Source organism: Triturus cristatus, chromosome 7 (genome assembly GCF_964204655.1).
Source record: "Triturus cristatus chromosome 7, aTriCri1.1, whole genome shotgun sequence".
In the NCBI taxonomy this organism is placed as follows: Eukaryota; Metazoa; Chordata; class Amphibia; order Caudata; family Salamandridae; genus Triturus; species Triturus cristatus.
Window position 1 is genome coordinate 1,804,148,888 of NC_140590.1, and position 24,379 is coordinate 1,804,173,266.

The window sequence follows — 24,379 nt, forward strand, 5'->3', positions numbered from 1 at the left end:
CAAGCCACGCAAGGCCGCATTGCATGGCCCTATATGGCTTGATAAATCTAGAGTAATGCAAAGCACCACAAATCATTGCCTTGCAATGCTCTGCCCCAGGGAGGCATTCCATGGGTAGAGCATGGTTGTTCCCACGCATCCACCCATGGATTTTGGTGCATTCCTAGATTTACCATTAGTGGTAGACCTGGGAATACTTTAAAATGCTGCGACTCCTCAGGTGAGTCATAATGAGGAGAAAACGCTGCACTAGATTGTTTTTCTGCACAAAACCAATCCTATATACAACACAAGATTGCTTGCATTGGCACTAGGCAGCCAAAAGTGTGCCAGTGCCAGGAAAGGACAGGATTGTGACATATAATTTTAAATATGGTGCATTCCTTCCCTTTCACCCAGCGAGGTGGCTACCTGTAGTATTAAATATGTAGAACCTGTTGAACATGTTTTACACTATACAACAAACATGAATCACAGCTTCTGAACTTTTGATGTACAATGAGAAACTTTACTAGATATTCATAACAACCATTTCAAAACTGTTAATAAGCATGTATTAATAAATTAAAAAAACTGTCCACTAAAGCATTACGTTTAAAAAGCACAAACACAATCAAATGCGTTTTGTCACAATTATGAGAATATCCTTACATGTTTGACATAATATCTCAGTTTCATATGTTGGACATTCTGAGTGAGTTCTGTCAAAAGGAGGAACCCCTCAAATACCTGGCAGATTTATCTAGTGGGGTGGTGGGTGGTGTTATTTTTTTCTTTAATGTCAAAATCATCGCAAGGGGCCTCTGTTAGATATGTTTAGAGGCAATCTTTCATATATGGAGATAGTAAGATATCATAATGTTTTGCTATTCAACATGCTGTAATGTGCTATTTGAAATAATAAGCGCACAGTCGCCTCATTAAAATAGTTTTGAAATGCAACAAGGAAAGTGAGGATTCACAAATTTTGTGCATGTGCAAAAGGTTCTGCGAGCTGGTGAAAGTAGTATAATAAGAATCAAACAACAAGAGATAGAGGGTCAAAAAACACACTCTTCGTCCCCCTGGAGTACTAATAATAAACAACAAAAGAGTATGGAACAATTATTATTACAGAAAGAAAGGGGATCCAAATCGGAGGGAACGCTAGGTGTTCCGGTGGGTGCGGCGCTTTGACGAATGTGTGACTACAAGCGCGCATCCCCCTCCCTGGGTCCATGGTGTGAGGCTGATCTTAGCCATTAACACCTTTCTTTCTTCAGAAATCCTGAAGACTCTCCGGTAACAAGAACCGTGAGTTTTTCACTAACATCGCTGCCAACGGTTGGGTGCACCTTAGCGTGTGCATACCACCGGGGCAGTAAGGTCCTGACGAATGCCTGGTGAATCAACCCTTAATGGCAGAAACATGTTGACCAAATTTTATCCTTCTCACTAATAGGGTTAACTAACCAAAATTTGGTACTTAGTTAATATACCCTTTTTAATCAATGCCAGGTTTGCCATAATAAAGGTTTTTGGTTGAAACCTGACACTTTTTAACATTCACTCTGCACATCACCTTGCACTATCACACGTGACACATCAATCACCCGCTCCGCTGTAACCAGGCGTTGTAGCACACCGGGGAGGTGCTAGACCTCCCTGGTGGGAGTCCAATGATGAAGCATGTCACCAACCAGGTTGGTGAGTGAGGACTCTTTTAACAAATTTTGATTGTTTTGTGGTAACATAGGTTCTTTCCCCTTTCTTTCAGTAATAATAATTGTTCCATACTCTTTTGAAAGTAGTATAATGCCTGGAATTACTTGTTGACCATCCAATTTCTGATGATGGTTTATTTTCACAAGAGTTTCCCCTTTAATGTTGACAGGTGTTTAATAGGCTGGATTAAGCATAAGAAATTTAAAACTGAATTTGATGGAGTATAGCATGTATGAAACTTGGAGTGAATGTCATAGTATACAAAAATAAATCAACAATTAACTTATCGCAATCATAATCAGAAAAGGTCAACCATTTAATTCAGTGAGAATCTATTGTAAGATATTTTCATAAGCTTTTATTTCAAGAGGATGAGTATTCTTTAGCATACTGCGCATCACAGGGTGAGAAGAGCTTGCTTCTGCATAGACCCATCCCTCTACATTAGAGTTTATTTCAACAAGTCTCCTACCAATTCTTGAGGTATGTGGACTTTTCACAGTTTCCAAATTAGCTCTCTCCTTGTGCTTTTTCACTGCAGAATGTAGGGGTAGGTATAACTAACATAATTTCACATAGCGCAATTATGCAAAATACATCTCTCACTCCAACAATTACCCGACCGGCCTACTTGAGTAAAACTTCAATCTTAAAATGCCATATTGGGTCGATTTGGGTAACATATTTACAAGAAATGTTTGCTGAATCCCACATTGAAGGAACTGCTGAGAGCGTTCAAAACACTGCTGTTGGCATTTTGATTTGTAGTTTTGCACTCACAAATTACCTGAACAGTATTCTTGTGTAAAAAATCTGCCAGAAATGCCGCTCAGGTAATAAAATTACTCAAACATTCCATATGGAATTCAAAATGTCATCTGTAATTATGCGATCTCTAGTTAGCAGCACCTGTTGATGAAAGCCAGCACTCACTTTCGACCTCATGTAAGAGGAATGGAAAACAAGACAACACTATTCACAGAGTGTGATGCAAAGAAACATTTAAAGCAAATTGCGTAACTGAACGAAACCAAGATAGAGGTCCTATCCATACCCACACTTTAATGGTTGCACTTTTATAAGAATATCAACAGAAAATTGTACAGAATCTGCCTGCCATGCTATTGTGAGGTAAAGTCACTGTATTGATCTGAGCCTTGACGGAGTATCCATTTTGCCCAAACAGAAAGACCCACACAAGCCACAACCACACAATCCCATTTTCGCAAATGTTAGTGTGCTTTCCATTGGCAATTCGACAAACCTTTACATATGTAAACTATGATGTGCCAGAAAATGAACCAAATAACATTATAAGCAAAGAAATTAAGAAAGTACATTTCAAAATCAAACTACATATACAAGATAAAATTCTAAAAGCCAAATAAAGAAAAATATGACAAGGAGATGTTCAAATTTCTAGTAGAAATAATGATAAAAAAGACATTCTATGATTATCAATGGGAAAATGCCAGTATCCCAAGAAAATGTTCCCCTACAGAGATTTAACAAGATCTAGGGACCAATTTGGTTGATTTGTGAATACAAGTCTCAGAAAGATGTAGAGCCTGAAATGGCCAAATCGTTTAAATTCCAACTAAAATAAAGTTTCGGAAGTGCAAACAATCAAGCCAATTGAACCAGGCACTTGGCATTTATACAGCCAACATCAATCTCAGAGATATTAATTTCAAAGTCACAGAAGATCAAATGTGGCTGCAGTGAAAAGTTCTGAGTGAGTGAAAGTGAAGTTTTACAGCTGTGTGTTTGACAGATGAGGCTTGTCCCTTCCAGCTGTCCTTCATGAAAGTCTGCAGTGCTCTAATGGTCTGACGGGTAATTTCCAGTTTCCCCAGTCAGCTGGCACTCCTTCCAAGGCACTGTAACTTTTTGTCTTCAGACTCTATGATTGACAACACACCATGTTTTGGATTCCACAGCAGATCAAAACTTCTAACTTCCATGGAGTTACCTCAAGAGACAGAAACCAGCAGTTTTAGAGGAGGGTACTTCATGTGGAAGATAGGACAGTTATTCTGGTATTTCCTCCACAGGTAAAGCAGGGAGTATTTATTGTATTTGTCTCACCTTTTAATGGATTAACTTAGGAACAGTAGTTCTGATGTTTTTTTTAATAGAACAGGCTAGCTGGTCATTGATCAGTTCCCTAAACAAATCCATTGTTTCCCCTTCCCTCTTCCTCAACTGTATGATGTCAAATCTGTGAGACATGAGGAAAGTTTTTCAATATCTCATAGAGCACAATGTCCAAGGTGTCAAAATCTTTCTTCGAAGTGCTGAAACAATAAACTCCCACGGTCACTTATCGGACCACTTTGCATCTCACCTTGAATTATGTTGTCTTATGTACACAGCCCCATTTAATCAGATTTCTGGCAGAATTGGAATGGAAATTAGGCAAAGTATATCAAGGTAGAAAGCCCGTATTTTTTACATGGCCAATCACATAACTTGTTTTTAATTTTTGGGTACTTGATTTATCACTTGTGAGAAATGGCATTGCTGGTTGAGTGGGGTGTGTAGCAACCACAATCCCTTGCAGGGTGAACCACTAAAACACACTAAAACCCTGTGCTTAACTATGGGGACGTTGGCACACAAACAGTCAGGCTTAACTTAGAGGCAGTGTGTAAAGTATTTATGTTTCACACAAACAGTAATAAAGTGAACACACAACACAAGACATAATCCCAAACCAAAGTTAGAAAAGTATAATATATTTTAATACCAAAACAACAAAAATCGAATAAGTAAACCGGAGACATTAATTTTTTAGTGCCAACAAGTGCCAACAAGCACTAAGCACCAACAAAGGACATCTGTGCACACTGGATCAAATGAGGCCCACTGAGCAAAAGTTCCTTCGCCCAGGTTGCGTCGACATCGAAGATCCTGTCGACAGGGAGGCTGCTGAGCACAAAAAGGGGGATGGGCCAATGTTTATTCACATATCAGCAGTGGTCCTGGTTGCACAACAGTGGCGATGTGTCGCAAGGATGAGCATCATGCAGTGGTGGTTCCGAAGGCAGATCGTGTCTCTGAGCCCCACAAATGCAGCAGTGCGCTCATTCTGATCCATGCAACAAGGGGCAATGCAGCAGTTCAAATCTGTGCAAAATCAATGATACATCAGTGCTGACCCATGTAGTTAAGCCAATGCACCAGTTTAGTCTTAGCAACGGCAATGATGAGTTGGGTTTGCTGAGCAAGCACCACAGGTCCATTTCCAAGGATACAGGGCTCAAGTGGTACCACTTGGCAGGGTAGACTCACAGATTGCAGAGTCCAGGTGAAGAAGCAGGATAGTTCGAAATCTTTTATGTCCCTGATACTTCAGATAAGGAGGCCAGCCAACTCGACCTTGGACTCACTCTGGGTTCTGGGGTCAAGTGATACAGATCCAGTCCCTCTCATCCAGACCAGGAGGGCAACAGGCAGCCAGTCCGCACGGGACAAAAGCAGTTCTTCCAGAGCAGCAGTCCATCAGAAAGGCAGTCCTTCAACAGCACAACAGTTCTTCTTCATGGCAGAGTATCCACAGATCCAGAAGTGTAGTGAAGTGGTTAAGTCTGAGGTCTAGTTTTTATACCCAGTGGTTTCTATGAAGTGGGGGAGACTTCAAAGAAGGGTCTTTGAAGTGCACAGAGTTTCTCTCTTCCTGTTCTGGCTCCAGAATGACTGCAGGGGGTATGCAACCCTTTCTTTGGGGTCAGGACACAGCCTATTCAGGTGTAAGTGTGAGGCTGTACCCAGCTCATCCTCACAGGATGGCACATCAACTCACACATGAGCTCCCATTGTGTGTGACTGTCTAGAGGTAATACACAGAGTCCAGCTGTCACTCTTCCCAGACGTGTATCAGAGACAGGCCTCAGGCACACTGGACTAGGAGCAGGAAAATGCCAACTTTCAAGAAGTATTAATAAATATGAATTACATAAAAGAAGGTTTGTCAATTCAATTGTAACTTTATTCAGTTATTAAAACAAAACAACCATAAAAGTACAGATAAAGCCACAAGAAGGTTTGTCATTACAGGTACATATGTATCAAACATGATAGTTAAACACCCTCTCAATTAGAAATTACAGCTGATTCATTGTAATAAGGAATACCTAATGTTATCCTATTATCCTATTAGAGGAGTAGGACTCATAGTAGTAAAAAACGTATTTGGGAATTGTTCACTACCAGAACATGTAGAACTTAAACATACATGTTCTACCTTTTACTTTACTTCAAGGGCAAGAGAGGTAGAGAGGCTGAGCATAGGTATTTCATTGCGGTTAGAAGTTCTGTTGATGGTTGATGTGTGATGGTCCTTGATAGTGGAGAGCTCTGTATGTATATGTGAGGATCTTCAACTGGCATCAATTCTAGATGGGGAGCCAGTGAAGGTGTCTGAGTTGAGGGGTGATGCATGTCTGTTTGGAGGGGTCCAGGATGAGTTGGTCAGTGATGTTCTGCATGGTCTCAAGTCTTTTAAGAAGCTGGGTGGAGAGTCCAGCATAGATAGTGTTGCAATAGTCAAGGCAGCTGGTGACGGGGGCTTGTGTGATGGTCTTTCTGGTGTTGAATGGGATCCATCTGAAGAGTCAGTGCAGCATGTAGAGGGTGTGGAAGCAGGAGGAGGCTACTTGTCTTGCCTTGTCATTTCCTGGTTTGTTGGCTATCAAGGATGATGCAGAGACTGCGTACATGGTCTGTTGCTGTGGGTGTGAGTTCTGCCGTACACCAGCAGTGGTTCCATGCAGAAGTGTTTATTTCGAAGATGAGTACTTCTGTTTTGTAGGAGTTGAGTTTGAGTCTGCTGTCTCTCATCCATTTTGTCACATTGGTCATGGCATTGCAGAAGTTTGTTTATGCATTGGAGGGGTCCTAGGTGAGCAAGAGGATTATTTGAGTGTCGTCGGCGTTCCGCTGTATGCCAATGTTGTAGAGTGTGTTGCTGAGGGTGTGATGGGAGACGGCGTTAAATGCAGCAGAGTTCGAGGAGGATCAGGACCAATTCCTCTGCAATCAACGAGAGATCTGATGTCATCTGTGGCAGTGATCAATGCAGTCTCAGTGCTGGGGTTTGCACAGAATCCTGAGTGTGAGATGTTGAGTCAGTGGTTTTGGACCAGGAGTTAGTGAGGTGCTGGCTAATAGCTTTATTGTGAATGTTGGCTTGGTAGGAGAGCAGGGAAATTGGTCGGTACTTTTAAGGTCGGCGGATGGCTTCTTTAGTGGGGGTCTCATTGCTGTGTGTTTCTATAGGTCTGTCAAGGTTTGTTTGGAGATGGAGGTGTTGTGGATGATGGTGAGTTCTGCGATGATTGGGTTGGCTTTGAGGTTGAAGAGAAGGTGGGGGCTTGGGTTGTTGTGGGCCCTGGAGCAAATGGATGATATGATGGTTGTGGTGGTCTGGTTGGTTAGCAGAGACCCGGTGATTATCATTTGGCTGGTGTTGGCTGGTTGGTCGAGGTTGACAAGGCTGAGAGTGGTGGGTTGTGTATTGAAGCTGTTGTAGATGCTGGTTGTCTTGCTGTGGAAGTAATCTGAATGAGTCCATGGGAGGGTTGGATGATGTTTTCTGTGGCTGCCGGGTTGGAGTATTCTTTGATGATTTTGAAGAGTTCCTTCATGTGGTTGTCTGCGGTGTTGGTGTTTTCGATGATGACTTCTCTCTTGGCTTTCTTTATGTGCAGGTGGTAGCTGCTGATGACTGCTTTGTTGGCCGCTGTGTCCGAGGGGTCCATGTTGGCACGCCAGCTCTTCTTAAATCAGTAGAAGTTGCGATTGGTCTTTCTGAGCTCCAGGATGTACCAGCTGGCTTGTTTCAAGGTTTTGTTTGTTTTTGCTGGTTTAAGTGCGGCAACTCTGTTGGTCCAGGCGGAGAAGTCCTTGAGGGCCTGATCAAGGTCTGCTGAAGATTCAGGTTGTGTGGCTTGTGTCCATAATGTCTTGGTTACCTTGATCCAACTGTGGTATGGGGTGCTGTGTTGCTTGGTGGTAGGGTGTTGGGAGTCAGAGATGGTAAAGTGAACAATGGCATGGTCTGTCTGGGTGTGTTCTGTGACATGGGTGAATTTGATTCTGTCATTCGAGGTGAAGATGCCGGTGAGTGTCCGGATTTGTGTGTGGGTTCAGTGACCAGTTAGATGAGACTGATGTTGTTGAGGTTGTGCAGGAGGGTGGCAGAGTTGTCCTTGTTGAGGTAGTTGACATGGAACTTAAGGGTTCCAGAGCAGGGTGTAGTGGAGGGAATATATGGCAAGTGGGCTATGAGATTGGGGATGGCGTGGCAGATGGGTGGTTTGTAAATAGTCATAGTATCAAGTTTAAAATATTGAATAGACATAATATAGAGTAGAAAATATCGTAAGTAAAAAATATCGTTGTTAAAAATATCTAAGTATATAATATAGATTTTATGTGTTGTAAAAAATATCGTTGTAAAAAATATTGTTGGAAAAAATATCGATATTAAAATATATCGTTATAGTAAATTTTTTATAGTTAAAAGTTCTTAAATGTGTTGAAAATATTTAAAACATTAATAATAAAATTGTATAATAATTTTTAGGAGCGGGATGTTGGGTTAATAGGGGATATGGGTGGGTAGTGTATTAAAAATCTGAGATTAAAAATGATTACATTTTGAAATATTTATTAATTTTTAGTAATATATTGTTAGGAGCGGGATGTTGGATTAATAGGGGATAAGGGTGGGTAGTGTATTAAACATTTGAGAGTAAAATGTGTAGAACATTTTTAAAATTTTAAAGTTTTAGAAATATATTTTTAGGAGTGGGATGTAGGGTTAATAGGGGATAAGGGTGGGGAGAGTTTTAACATTTTGAGAGTAACAAAATTGAAAAATTTATGAGAGTGTATATTTGGTTTTTAATATGACTTTGTACATTTATCAAAATAAAAATTTGAGAAATATGATTATTAACACATTAGTAAATATATTTTGCTAAATTAATAAATCTATAAGTGGAAAATTGTTTATTTATTTTTAAAATTGTATAAATTATTGAGTGTATAATTAATATTTTATATTATGTTGATACAAATAATATATTTACGTATTGATTTTTTTATGACAGTGTTTATAAATAATATTTTTTTTTTAATGTATTATTGAAATATGTTTTAAAATAATTAATTATAAACAATAATAAATTAAAGAATTTTTTTTAGTGTAAAGATGTTCTGTAAATTTGTTATAGTTTATTTTTAAAATAAAAAATATTATTTTATTTTGGACAATTGGAAGATAATATTATTTTGAATACATTTAAATTTTATGATGCTGTTTTATTAATTTAATATTATTTTATAAAAATAATATTGTTTTTCTACTTGAGTAGAAGCTTGTTGTGTTTATTATTTATGAGGGGTTGATATAATTTATATTAGTATTATTATAATATATTTTTGTGTATTTTATGCATTAATGTAAATGTGGTTATAGTAACATATTTAGGTTAAATGTGTAGTATTTTTACAAGTTAAACGTATTTTGGAAAGTGAATAGTATAATGTTATTGTTAATTGTTGTTTTTGGGCATTATATAAATAGAAGAGGGAATAGTAATTAATATATGGATAGTGTATAGGATAAATAGATTATTGATTATTAATTGTATTGTAAATAGTAAATAATAAATTTCTACTGTACAGTTCTTTTTCCCTGATTTTTTTCCAATAGGAGTGGGAGCACAAAATTGAATTTATTTAATGTCCAGCATCTTCTCTGCATTTATATAAATTGAAGTAGGAATAATAAATAATATATGTTTAGTGTACAGCACCTTCTCTGACTTCATTTAGATTGGAGTTGAAATAGTAAATAATATGTGTTTAGTATCCAGCACCTTCCCAGAATGTTTTCGGATTGGAGTGGGAATAGTAAATAATAATTGTTTAGTGTCCAGCACCTTCCCTGACTTTTTTTTATATTGGAGTGGGAATAGTAAATGATATATCTTTAGTGTCCAGCATCTTCCCATAGTTAATGTATATTGGAGTGGGAATAGTAAATGATATATGGTGAGTGTCCATCACCTTCCCAGAGTTAATGCAGTTTGGAGTGGGAATTGTAAATGATATATGTTTAGTGTCCAGCATCTTCCCAGAGCTAATGTAATTTGGAGTGGTAATAGTAAATGATATCTGTTTTGTGTCCAGCACCTTGCCAGCATTAATGTACTTTGAAGTGGGAGTAGTAAATTATATATGTTTAGAGTCCAGCACCTTCCTAGAGTTAATGTAGTTTGGAGTGAGAATAGTAAATGATATATGTTTAGTGTCCAGCACCTTCCCTGATTCAATATTAATTGGAGTGGGAATAGTAAATTATATGTTTAGTGCCAAGCACCTTCCCAGAGTTAATGTAGTGTGGTGTCGGAATAGTAAATGATATTCGTTTAGTTTCCAGCACCTTCCCAGAGTTAATGTAGTTTGGAGTTAGAATAGTAAATGATATATGTTTAGTGTCCAGCAGGTTCTCAGAGTTAATGTAGTTTGGAGTGGGAATAGTAAATGATATATGTTTAGTGTCCAGCACCTTCCCTGATTTAATATTAATTGGAGTGGAAATAGTAAATTATATGTTTAGTGCCCAGTACCTTCCCAGAGTTAATTTAGTTTGGAGTGGGACTAGTAAATGATATATGTTTAGTGTCCAGCACCTTCCCTGATTTAATATTAATTGGACTGGGAATAGTAAATTATATGTTTAGTGCCCAGTACCTTCCCAGAGTTAGTGTAGTTTGGAGTGGGAATAGTAAATGATATATGTTTAGTGTGCAGCACCTTCCCAGAGTTAATGTACTTTGCAGTGGTAATAGTAAATGATATATATTTAGGTGCCGATTCCGATCCGTTAATTTCTTTTCCCGTAGGACTAGTATCCGGATTTTTTCCCGTACGAATCGTACAAGTCTCGTCCGACCCATGAAGTACGATTCGTACAGGGAAAGTACGGATCAGCCAGATCTGTACGAATCGTAACGGGGAAACTTGTACGAGACGTCCCCGGACACTTTTACGTACGATTCAGGAAAATACAGTCCGACTGTTCAAGTACGATCCGGACCGGCTTTCCGATTACCAAACTGTACGTAAAGAGTCCTGCACGACTCGTATCACGGAGAAAGCTGTGCCGGGTACGAGTCGTACATGCCCACACCCCCAATGCATATGTATGCACCGTACCCCAGCACCGTACCCCAGCCCCGTACTTGTACGCACCGTAGCACCGTACCTGTACGCACTGTACCCCAGCACCATACTCCAGCATCGCATATGTATGCACTGTACCCCAGCACCGTACCCCAGCACCGTACCCCAGCACCGGACCTGTACACATCGTACCCCAGCACCATACTCCAGCATCGCGTATGTACGCACCGTACCCCAGCACCGGACCTGTATGCACCGTACCCCAGCACCATACTCCAGCATCGCATATGTATGCACCGTACCCCAGCACCGCACCCCAGCATGGCGTATGTACACACCGTACCCCAGCACCATACCCCAGCACCGAACCTGTACGCACCGTACCCCAGCACCGTACTCCAGCATCGCGTATGTACGCACCGTACCCCAGCCCGTACCCCAGCACCGGACCTGTACGCACCGTACCCCAACACCATACTCCAGCATCGCATATGTATGCACCGTACCCCAGCATCGCGTATGTATGCACCGTACCCCAGCCCCGTACCCCAGCACCGGACCTGTACGCACCGTACCCCAGCACCGTACTCCAGCATCGCGTATGTACTCACCGTACCCCAGCACCGTAACCCAGCACCGCACCCCAGCACCAGACCTGTACGCACCATACCCCAGCACCGTACTCCAGCATCACGTATGTACGCACCGTACCCCAGCACCCTACCCCAGCACCGGACCTGTACGCACCGTACCCCAGCACCGTACACCAGCATCGCGTATGTATGGACCGTACAACAACATCACATATGCGAGCACGGTACAACAACATCGCGTATGTACGCACCTTACATACGCGATGTTGAAACGACTCGTATTGAACCAGGACACTGTAAAACAGCACAAGGAGGGTCAATTAGACTCGCACAACACCACAAAACACGTCTACAGTGCACAAAACATCAAAATGACGGACCTGGCCACATCCAAACAGGCAAACAGAGGGCCAAACTCACAACCACCCCTTATAACACACCCACCAAAATTTCAAACTCAGGCACACCCACAAATGGACCAATAAAAAGGGCCCATACACACAAACCATGAGCCTTTGCAACATACTCACTGCCGCTACAGAGCACACCCCAACAACTGCACCCATCCACCTTAACATATACACCTTCACACAACCTCCTTCACACATACCCCCTCTTCACATTCACACCCACACCTTCACATTCAGACACACACACCCACAACCATCCACACCCTCACCCCACACCATGTCCACAGACAAGAATCCAAAGTTCCCAAGGGAGGAGCTGGAGATCCTTGTCAACAAAGTCATCAGAGTCGAGCCACAGCTCTTTGGAACATTGGTCAGACAGACCAGCATAGCCGAAAAATAACGCCTGTGGCAGAGGATCGTCGATAGGGTGAATGCTGTTGCACCCATCAGAAGGAAAGAATGCCAAGCCAGGTGGTACGATCTGCGGAGAGCAGTCAAGAGGAAAATGAACGAAGACTATGCCCAGAGCAACATCACTGAACGTGGGGCGCCCCGCAGACCGGTACATTACCATCCCTGGGAGGAGAAGGTGATGGCCCTGCTTCCGCCGGTGGGAGTACATGGACTTCAAGGACTTTCAGAGCCTGGTGAGTACACAAACAACTCATGTAATATGGGGGGAATGGCATCCACACCCCAACTACACAAACTGCATGCAACTACCCCCAAGCCCTCACCGGCCACAACCACACTCAAAAACAATGCTCATGCCACTAACATGTGTATGCCCCATTTAGAAAGCAAGGCCATGCCATGTTCCATGCTACACGAAGCACTAACCCAAGAATGGATGTCTGGGATGCTGCGATGAGGGGTCTCACAAAACACATTGTTCAACTCCGAATCAGACACCATTGCCCTCATCCCATATGGCCCAGGTACATACCCATGCACCATGCTCTATGCACAGGGACTGGCAAAGTACTGACAAGATAGCTGACACTTGGCCCTGCTGTAGGCAGCACAAGGCCCTCCTGTGACCAGTGCAAACTCAAACACCAACACAACAAGCTCAGATATCTAGGACAGGAACTCACACTCACTGTCATGGCAGCATGCTCCATGGGGGGACAGCTACATCACCTGGGAGCCCCACTGCCAAATCACACTACACCCACTATCAGGCCCTGTCACACACACCCCTCACACAAGCACACACCCCCGGGACAGACAATGGATTTACCCACTCTCACAATGGACATGTCACACAACAAGACCAATATATAGCCGAAAAAGCATCCAATCCAAAAATCAACATGTCAAAGACTCAGGAGAACATATCAATCTGTCCCCCGCAACATACCCATCCACAAGTGAACATTGAGGAGAATGCTAGGCACATACAACTACCTGGAGGAACTGTGCCAACTTGAATATGTATGAAACATGGATGTTACATGAAACAGCATCAACATTGTCTTTCTCTCACACACAGGGCAATGTGATGGATCTCCCCCCAACAATGGGGGTGAAGAATCACAGTCCCAGGCTCGGGAGGAACCTGATCCCACCGGCAGCGACGCCTCTCAGCACTCCGTGGATGACCCCGACCCAGCTGGACCCTCTGGTGTTCAAGCCCCTGCAGCACCTGCTTCAGGAACATCTGTGCCAACCACCATCCCCATTCCTGCCACATCCCAGGAGACACCGAGGATCCCTGCCCGCACTGAACAACTGAGCCAGTCTGACCTGGAGGGACAAGGAGGCACACAACCCCGCAACTGCCATCCCTCAGGGGTCCCGCAGACCCGATGTAGGCCAGGCTCGTGTGGGCAGGGGTGGTGGGAGTGGAGGCAGGCAGAGGCGAGAACCTGACCAGCTAGCTGAAGGGACCGGTATGTCACACATACACAACATCATGGACGCATACCGGCGTGACACCAGGGTGATCAGCCAGGTAGTGGAGACCCTCACAGACATTAAGAACCAGCAGGCCGAGCAACACGCCAGTCAACAAGAACAGCAAGGACGGATAGAGGCAAGACTGGCTGAGCTCCTGGCGGAGCAAAGGGACATAAGCCATTCACTCCGTCGGATCGCCGACAACATGGGCAACCCTCCCTGTGCCACCAGGCGAAGACCACCACAGGCCACAGGGAGGGAGGAGGAGGAGGATTCGTCCGACGGAGCGTCCCAAGCATCGTCAAGGCCTGCATCTGAGGGTCCCGCGAGGAAGGTGGGTCGTCCACGGAAAAGACCGTGAAAGGCAGCGGGCCATCCACATCTCCCTGGTCACCTGGCCTGGCACCTGGCCTTCATGTGCAACATCATCACCTCATTGACTGACATTCTCTGCCACATGGACTTGCTGGTCACAGTCTGACCAATGATGCCAAACACTTTGGTCTGGACTCTGCTGACTTCAAATGCCAAGGATCCCATCTCCCCCTGTGAACTTTGGATTCTATGCTCCCTGTATAGCGCCAATTTTTTTCCACAAATCACTCCCCAGACATCGAAGAAAACTAAATAATTGAAATTTGATGTTGAAGTCATTTAGCATCAGTCCACAACATATGTGTGAGGAAATGTCAAACTATGCCTGAGTTTTGAACTAACTCCAGCCATCCATACCTTGGGATCTGAGTCTGGTCCAGGACACACATGGGTCACAATGTATCATCCAATACAGTCAGTCAGTCAAAGGCTTTATTTCGATAAAAACATATCATAAAAGCTTTACAATTAAAAAAGAGTTTAAATTCATTTAGGTTAAAATCCAAATATTACAATAAGAATAAGACATATCATAAATAGATGTTAAGAACGGATTAAACAATTTCTTTAAGCCTTTTGCTTCTAATGCGCCATGCCCAAGATAGAAATTATCATCCAATACAGACATGGAGCCCAATACTCACCCGTGATGGCCTCAAGCTGCTGAGGGGGGCTTGCAATCCTGTGTGGACAGACCTATTTGGAAGAGTATCATTAAGGCGTAGAGGTCATGGCTCATGTGGAGGGGCCCGGGGAGGGAGTCCCAGGTATGTTTGGCCAGGTGGGAGAACTATCTCCTGCATGCTGTAGTTCTGTGGATGTGAAGAATGGTGGCCAGGGCAAAGTTGGATGCACGGAGTTGGGCCAACGGGGTCTTGGATGACAGACGTCCAAGGTTGGTTTGGGGTCTGGGGTTGTGGACTGCTTCCTGAGTGTGGGTGAGGAGTCTGAAGGTCATCCTGCAGCAGATAGTGAGCCATTGCAGCTATCTCAGGTGGACGGTGATGTGGCTGTGGCGGGGGATGTTGAAGCTGAGGTGTGCAGATGCACCCTGGATGTGGACAAGTTCTCCTGGAGTTTGGCTGTTCTTGCTCCGTAGAGGGCAGTGCTGTAGTTGACCCGGCTGGTGTCGTGGACCTGGGGACCGTCTGTCTTGCCTTGGAGTGGATCTGTCTGTGGATCATGTGCATCATGCGGAGGGTGTTGCAGCATGAGGTACAGATGCTGTTGAGTTGCATGGCAATTAAGAGCGACAAGTCCATGATGAACACCATCTTGCGTGCGTGGCCACTGGGTGCTGGTGCAGTGCCCCGGCAGGTGGGACACAAGGAGTTGACCCAGCTGTAAGGGGAAAATCAGATGATTACCTCAGTCCTATCCAAGTCCAGCCTCAGGTGGCTGATGTTCAGCCATACGTCAACGGACCTCATACCTCCTTGAAGGTTGGAACTGGCAATGTCTGTGTCTATGGTGAGGGTGAGGAGCAGCTGGCTGTCAATGGCATATGAGAAGATGATGAGGTTGTGTGCGCATGTGATGATGGAGAGGTGGGTAATGCACACATTGAAGATTGTCACGCTGAGAGATGAGCCCTGGGGCATGTGCCAGATGACCCCAGTGTACTACATGCTGAAGGCTTGAGGCAGACTCACTGGGCCTTGCTGGTGAGCTACTTGCTGATTTCATCCAGGGCCCTCCTCTGGATACCAGTGTTGGAGATGTGTGAGCTGTCAGTGTGGTAGCACATGGTGCAGAATGCTGTTGAGAGGTCAAGGGGGGTGGTCTCACCATTGTTGAGCAGGGCAAAGTTGTCGGTGGTGGTGGCAATGATGACGGTTGCGGTGGTGTGATTACTGTGGAAGATGGTCTTGTGCAGGTTGCCTGGAGCTATTTGCGTGGAGGAATTTTTTCAGTTGCTCTTTGACTGTCTTCTTACTGACATTTGCTGGGTAGGGAAGGACGGTGATGTTCCTGGAGAGCCTGCGGACTGCCGTATGTTGTCTAAGAAGGGCCTGGGTCTCTGCATGCCTCCATCTACCATGGAATGTGGCAAACTCAAAGGATACATTCATGACGTGCTGGACGGGGGCTACAAGGAGGGGGAATAATGTGTTTGAGATGTTGTGTTGGAAGCGGCCTGATGGAGATCCCCAGTGGATGTTGCACATGAGCCTGGTGCTGTATTTGCTGCTGATGGGAGTCCAGAACCTGAGGGGGGTTGGTCCCACGGAAAATAGTGCTGTCTGCCTCTGTGTGCCAAGGCTGGCATGTATGTCCATGAGCTTGCAGTGGTAGAAAGTTGCAAGGGATTGGCTCTGCCTTGCAAGGGCTGAGGTGTCTTTTGGATGGAGAGCTGCTGTCAGTGCACTCACAATGCTGATGAGCTCCTTGATGTAGTGTGTTTTGGTGCCTTGGCCCTATCTGAAGGATCTCCACTTGTCCTTAATGATGATATGGTGATGGCTGTGTGTGCCGTTTTCCAGGACTGTAAGGTCACTGATGGTTCTTTGTGTCACAATCTTTGCACAAGAGTCCGGCTAGACCTGTATGAGTCCAGTAGGTCTGCCTTGTTCCAGGTGGCTTAACTGTTGTTGTGCATCACAGGAAAGTCCGTAAATGTGGCTAGATTGTTGGATCAGTTGCTGATCCAGTGTGTGAGGTTGCAGGGTGTGGCGGTGGTGTTGGTTCCAGTGTCCCACACAGCATGTCTGTGTTGACTTACATCAAGCATCTTTGGGGGATTGGTAGCGCGGTGTGGGCCAGTGTGTTGCTTGTTGGAGACGTGGATGCAAATGTTGATGGACCAATGATGGATGCTGGTGTGGTTCTCCTCCAGCCAGAACTTACTGGCCCCAGCCACTAGAAGCCTGTGGAGGTGAGGGCATGAGTGAAGATGTACGTGTTGATGGCTTTGTGGAATTGTGGATGTAGGCCTGGAGATCTGTAGATGAGTGTTACTCTGAGGGTTACCAGGGGGTTGATGCCAAACAGGATTTGTGACCCTGAGGGTGTACTTGTGAATAGATAGCAATTCATCCTCTAGGATTGTTGGTGCCGTCCCTGCGGGTGCTCTTGTATCCGTCTGAGATGGCAATGAAGAAGTTGTGTGCTGAGGATGCTTTTATCCCGGTTACTGTCATGAGGGTGATGTGTGGGCCTGTTGTGTTGAGGAGGTAACAGAGTCCAATGGCGTGCTGTTGGACAGAGCCGTTGTGGAGTAGGAGGCACCTGGTTGTCTGGTAGCGCTGTGTAGGCAGTTGCAGTTGGAGTTGCACACTCAGCATGCAAAGGTGTCGTGCGTGCGCTTAGGGGTTGCCTGAGAGCAGGCGGTTGATTGTCTGGTGGACATTGCTTGGAGGGTGGCTGCAACATGAGCCTGTTGTGTGATGTGGGTCATGCAAGGACATGCGGGTTGTGCACTGTGCACGTTGCAGGTGCTGACGGTCCTGCCTTTGGCACGGCGTGGGCGCAACAGTGGCACAGACAAGCTGCTGCCTGCATAATGAATGGGTGGAGGGAGGAAGGGAGGAGCATTTTGGAGGCGTGCGGGTTGCAGAATCAGGGCAGTTGGTGGGCCCTTGCCCCAGGGGACGCAGCAGCAGGCAGGAGGTTAGAGAAACTATGCAGAAAGTAGCACACAAAGACAAGGAGGTCAGAAAGGACCACTGCAACAGGTGTATGTAAAGGAAGAAGTGTCAGGTTACTCATGGCTCACTCAGAGAAAATGGATGAACAATCACCAAAAATGACGGCCACAGGATCATGAAACAGAAGGCTGAGCTGCGCACAGGAGACACACCCTCAGCAGTCGTTGACGGCCCGTTGTGGGGAGCAACCTGCACAAATACATACACAACCAGGTACTTCATGCACAATACAGATTATTAGCCATGACGCTATTCACACTTGCACTCACGACACAAGCATAGGTGTACTCGCCGACGCTGAACTACAGGGACCACAGTTCTTTGGGGTAACACGCAGGTAGGTCAGCAGTGTGCGACCATTTTGGATTTAGTTATTTAGTGGCTCTTTGAGCCAGGGAGTCGACGGGCTCAGGTTACGCACCTGCGTTGCTACGAGAGGTACATACCTGATAATGATTTTAGCAGCCTACACAGCAACCCTGCACTCTTTCCTACTCCCTGCTGACGAGAGGCAACAACCTCGAAACACGTGTCCAGGGATGGCTAACGCTATTCACACTTGCACTCACGACACGAGCATAGGTGTACTCGCCGACGCTGAACTACAGGGACCACAGTTCTTTGGGGTAACACGCAGGTAGGTCAGCAGTGTGCGACCATTTTGGATTTAGTTATTAGCCATGAAGAACTGCATGCATGTTGCCGAAGTACACATACACTCATATGCACTATCTTTGACAACTATGCCATAGATGACGCATGCAAAGTGGCAAGAGACCTGCAGTGACAGAGATGAGGCACTTTGGAGGGTGATGAACACCTTTATTACCCACACTCAGCACCAAGGGAAATGCATCCATATGAACAGACTCACAGGTCAGTTGACAGAACATGTGGGACATACGCTGGACCCCCCCTTCACAACACGGATGTTGTAAATCCCAATGAACTGGCACACAAGTTAAGGGGATGAGCCAAACCCATCCTGCTGCACACGGAGAGGCTGCAATTCCCCATAGAGCCTGTTGTGGGAATGTCCCACACTATGTCCACCCATAGCATCCAGTATGTTTCAGAGGCAATGTTTAACCACATTGATGCCTTCATCTGACTCCCCAATCCAATACAGATGACTGCCATGAAGGGTGACTATCAATTCATGCGAGTGATGCTACCTGTTATGTGCTCCATGGTGAGGAGGCATGTATGCATGGTAACACAACATGCACAGAAGCAGTCCCCACACATTCCCAATCCGTACCACCACCAAAAAGCCTTGCTGCGATCCTTACCCAAACTGACATTTCCACATGTCCGTGCATGGAACGCTGATTCAGCACACGTCCCAATACTCATTAGGAATAGCAGGAGGACAACCAAGACATGAGCAGACAACAGGTGCAAGAACCTGGGAATGACAGACAGACAAGAAGTCAGCTAAAAGAATTTTCTCCGCACACATGGTCAGTTACAAAACATGAACAATGTTGTACCCATGCAAATTGCAAATAAAGTCTCTCCGCAATACTGTGTGGCATGACATCATCACTCGAGTGACACAGATCTAAGTCACTTTACCATCAGTCAGCTGGACACACGCATTGCAACACATGCCACCCAAGGCTACAAGCGTGCACACTCAGACCCAGTGACTCACCATTATGAGAAGAAGTTGTGTATGAGCTCGCCTCATGCCCAAGACCTTCATCCTCCACGGGTGGATGTTCCTGCTCATCCTGGTCCAGGATGAGTGGCACTGCCTTCTCCACTGCCATGTTGTGCAGCATGCAGCACACGAGGAAGATTTTGCAGACTTTCTCCGGTGCATATGGGAGGGACCCGCCTGTCTTGTGAAGGCACTGGAATCGACTCTTCAGGAGGCCAAACGTCCTCTCAATGAATCGCCTGGTCTGCCCGTGTGCATTGTTGTAACGGTGATCTGCAGCTGATCCTGGGTTGCGGAGAGGTGTCATCAGCCATGGCATGTTGGGATATCCAGAGTCCCCTACATGGAAACATCATGTAAATAAGTGGGTCAGGAGATGCCGTAAGAGCCAAAGATACCGCAACACACAGGACAAACAGAGTATACCCACCAACAAGACAGGCTCGTTTGTTGTGCAGCCGCAGCATCATTTCTGGCACCCTGCTACGCCTCATGATGTAGGCATCGTGTGCTGACCCTGGAAACCGTGCACAGACATGGGAAATCAGCATGCTAGCAAGACACACCACAAGGGCATTTATAGAGTGGTAATGTTTACGGTTGCGATAGGCTACCTCCTGTGCCTGTGGTGGTACCAAAGCCACATGTGTCCCATCAATGGACCCAATGACATGGGGCATCCCTCCCAGGGCATAGAAATCACCCTTGACATCTGTCAACTCCCCAGGAGTAGGATATTTGAAGAATTCATCAAGGTGCTCCAACATGGCTGCCAAAACATCACGCAGGACATGGCTGAACATTGTCTGTGAAATCCCACCAACATCAGCTATGGTCAATTGAAATGTACCTGTGGCAAAAAAATGTAGGGATGCCATCACCTTCATCTTGGGGATCAGCGCAGTAGGATACCTGTGTTGCGGTTGGAGGTGTGGTGCCAGCTTGTCCGTCAATTCCTCAATCAACTGGCGAGTGAATCTGTACCGCCTGATGCAGGCACGTTCCCTCATGGTAGCCAAGTCTGGTATTGGTCGTGGGACAGGCGGTGCCCTGCAGGAAATTGTATTGAATAACAGAGATTGAGAGTCTGCCAACATCAATGTCAATGAACATAGCACATGCTAAACTGCTACTAGACATCATGGAAATACAGAGTCTGGTCTGTGCTATACATCCAGGACATGTATGCCAGCTTGCTGACACTCCTACGAAAAGCCACATACACCTGTTGATTGTCAAGTCCACATGACATGCCCTGAAACGAGCTGGGGGCCAGTCTGAGTGAACAGCCAGAGACATCACCGGAGTGACACACATCCACATAGCTGCATTGGAAGGATGTCATCTCATACAGACAGCTGACTGCAAGGTAGACACACAGGTCACATGGAATGTCAAATGTACAGATCAAACACACTGCGATGAAGGGGTACACGTGAAAAACAAAAACACACACATTGAGACGACGCAGATATGTATTCCTGGGAAAATATGATGTCCGATGCACACAGACCCTGCTTCCGTGGAAATCCACATGTGGCATGGTGTGCGTGGATGTGTGCCATGCCCATCTCCACACAGACACATGTTGGATGCAGCAACAGCAGATGTAGTTGACGGAACACTAACAGCAAGCACATGGGAACACATGACACACACCTGACATAGTCACATAGGGGCACGCTGATTGTGACATGTCAGTTGATACAGTGTCCCTGTCCCTGGCATCAGGAGACAGGTGTGGGTGGTGGTGACTGTGCCATACCAGTGATGCTGTGCATGACACGTTTGGACTCCAGACACACATGTGCCAAGTGTGAAGGTGATGTGTGCTACATTGTGCTCCATCACACATGACGTGTACAAAGGTCATCACACATCAATTGTGCAACTACATGACAAGACCTGTGCAATATCACTGCATGACACACCTAGACCCTGCACATGAAATTATGCAATGCCAAGTACTTGATGGACAGCCTTGTGCGAGTCGTGGCCCTCTATTCCTGGCGTGTGTGCCTGGTATCACCAGTGTAAGCGTGTGAAACGCACTGTACGCATGCTCTGAGAGCGTGTGTACGATCCGTATCACTATTGTAGTGGTGCCGTAGGGGTACGCTTGATGCGTACCGTACACATGCTCTGAGAACGTGTGTACGGTCCGTATTACTATTGTAGAGGTGCCGTAGGGGTACGCGTGATGCGTACCGTACCCATGTTCTGAGAGCGTGTGTACGGTCTGTATCACTATTGTAGAGGTGCCGTAGGGGTTCGCATGATATGCACAGTACACCCGCTCTGAGAGCGTGTGTACGGTCCGTATCACTATTGTAGAGGTGCCATAGGGGTACGCGTGATACGCACCGTACACCCACTCTGAGAGCATGTGTACGGTCCGTATCACTATTTTAGGGGTGCCGTAGGGGTATGCGTGATGAGTACCGTACACACGCTCTCAGAGCGTGTGTATGGTCCGTATCACTATAGTAGTGGTGCCGTAGGGGTACGCGTGATGCGTACCGTACACACGCTCTGAGAGCGTGTGTACGGTCCGTATCACTGTTGCAGTGTTGCCATAGAGGTACGCATGATGCGTACCGTACCCATGTTCTGACAGCATGTGTACGGTCTGTATCACTATTGTAGAGGTGCCGTAGGGGTTCGCGTGATATGCACCGAACACCCGCTCTGAAAGCGTGTGTACGGTCCGTATCACTATTGTAGAGGTGCCGTAGGGGTACGCTTGATACGCACCGTACACCCACTCTGAGAGCGTGTGCACGGTCCGTATCACTATTTTAGAGGTGCCGTACGTGTACATGTGAAACGCACCGTACATGTGTGGGGATTTCAAAATTTCATAGGGGACAAGTATTAGGCCCAAAATGCATGCTGGTTGTCATGGATACAGAGATTTCAGTTGCAATGTGTCCATCAGGTGGCCTGGAAGAGTCAGTTGGCCAAATAATACATTGTTGCAAAGTGGTGGTTGCCTTGCAATGATGCTCAAAATTTGAACCATGCAAATACGTGTCATTGGTGTATGTTTGAAGGGATTGGAGGAAACGTAGGATGCTAATGAGTCTGCCCAATCACTATGTACTCCTGTAAATGAAAGCCCCTCAGCAAGACAGATATAAGACAGCCAGAAGCCATGAGAGGGCACTTGCCTGCACAACTTTCCAGTCAACCACACTGCTGCTGTCTCTGCTTCCTCTGGCACCATGTCACGTACTGTGGAGAGGGCCCAGCCATTCACCCTCAAGGAGAATGAGGCCTTGCTGGACGTCCTCCTCCCACAGTCCCCCAAGCTGTATGGGAGACCAGGGGAGCAGGTGAGTGCTGACTCCACTACCTTTGACTGTGCACCATTTGTGTGACTGTCACTTCTGACATTGTGTCCAGGTGTGACAGACATGCAATGTTGTTTAGAGGGGGTCCCGGGGGGGGCATGCTTATGTCAATCATGCAGAGCATGATGTAGTTCCTGTGTGCATTCCTCACTTGCATTGTGCTTACTGTGACATTCACTGCATAGTGCATGACACATTCAGCATGGCAAATCCTTGGTGGATTTATTTCCTACAGTCCTGAGGTGATTGGGTGGGCCCCCCGGTGTGACAGGTGACTGTACCCACAGATGTGTATGAGTTGAGTGGACCTGTGGTGAGAGTGTCCAAGTGATGTGTACGACCTCCAGGACATTGATGTGTGTGAATGTTCCTTGTCATGTGGGTGAGTGTCTATGTGAAGTGTTGCACCACAGATGCATAGAGGAGGCAACAGCTCTACCCATCTGATGTGAGAAGTAAGCCGTGCTGTGTGTCTGACTTGCTGAGCTATCACGACACCTGTGACACCCCACAGGCAAGTGGCACATGTGCAGAGTGAGGTTTTTATCCGCTGTTGTCAATGGCAGGTGATTGATCTGTGCCTGGGTGTGTCTGTGTACACTGCTGAGGGTGCGTCAGTGGACTGGAACATGTGACTGCTTGGAGGTGCTGTCCATTAGCCTGCCGTTGCATGTGATGCACAGTGTGTTCCATGATCAGGGAGTGTGTCGCACCCCTTATGCCACCTGTGTACTTTCAATGCCGTGTAGTGCATTGGGGCTTACACACAGGCCAATGTCGATTTTAGAATGATGACATTCCTTGGCAGCATCCTATGCCCTGTTCAACATATCAAAGATGTTCAAATGTGTGTCTCTGGGACATGGAGCAGGTTTAGTGATGTTGTCTCACTTTGTCATCCTCACAGGTAACTGCCTACGAGAAGGGGGTGATCTGGAGGGAGATCGTCAGGGCCGTGAGATCAGCGGGGGATCGCAGTCGGCGTCTAGCCCAAGTTCGAAAACGGTGGCAGGACATCCGGTGCTGGACCCGGCGGATCGCCTGGGTCCAGCTGGGGCTCTCACCTTCTCGCCCCCATGGCAGGGGGCGATGCCTGACCCCCCAATTTACGCGTGTCCTGGCGGTGATCTTCCCTGACCTGAATAGGCAGTTACAGGAGAGACTGCAGCAAGGAGGGGGTAGGTACATGGCTGTTTGTTGTGTTGTGTGTCACCAGCTTTTGGAAGTGCTCTGTAGCCTGGATACACTGCCAGAGTTTAGATGTGCAGTGCATTTTCTGTTCCCCAATGTCAACCGGTGCTCTTATTCATCCCTTCCCTTCCTTGGTATGTGTCCCCTGGTCTGTGTGTAATCACATTTGCACATGGTCATCTAGGCTACCAGGAAATCCAAGTGCACATTGCTTTCCGCATCATGTGGGAGGGTGGTGTGTGACATGTGTTGGTACCTTGCCTGTGCCATGACCTGTTCACTATGTTGGGGGTCCATATTTGTTGGCACTGATGATGAGTCTCAACATAGGAGTGTG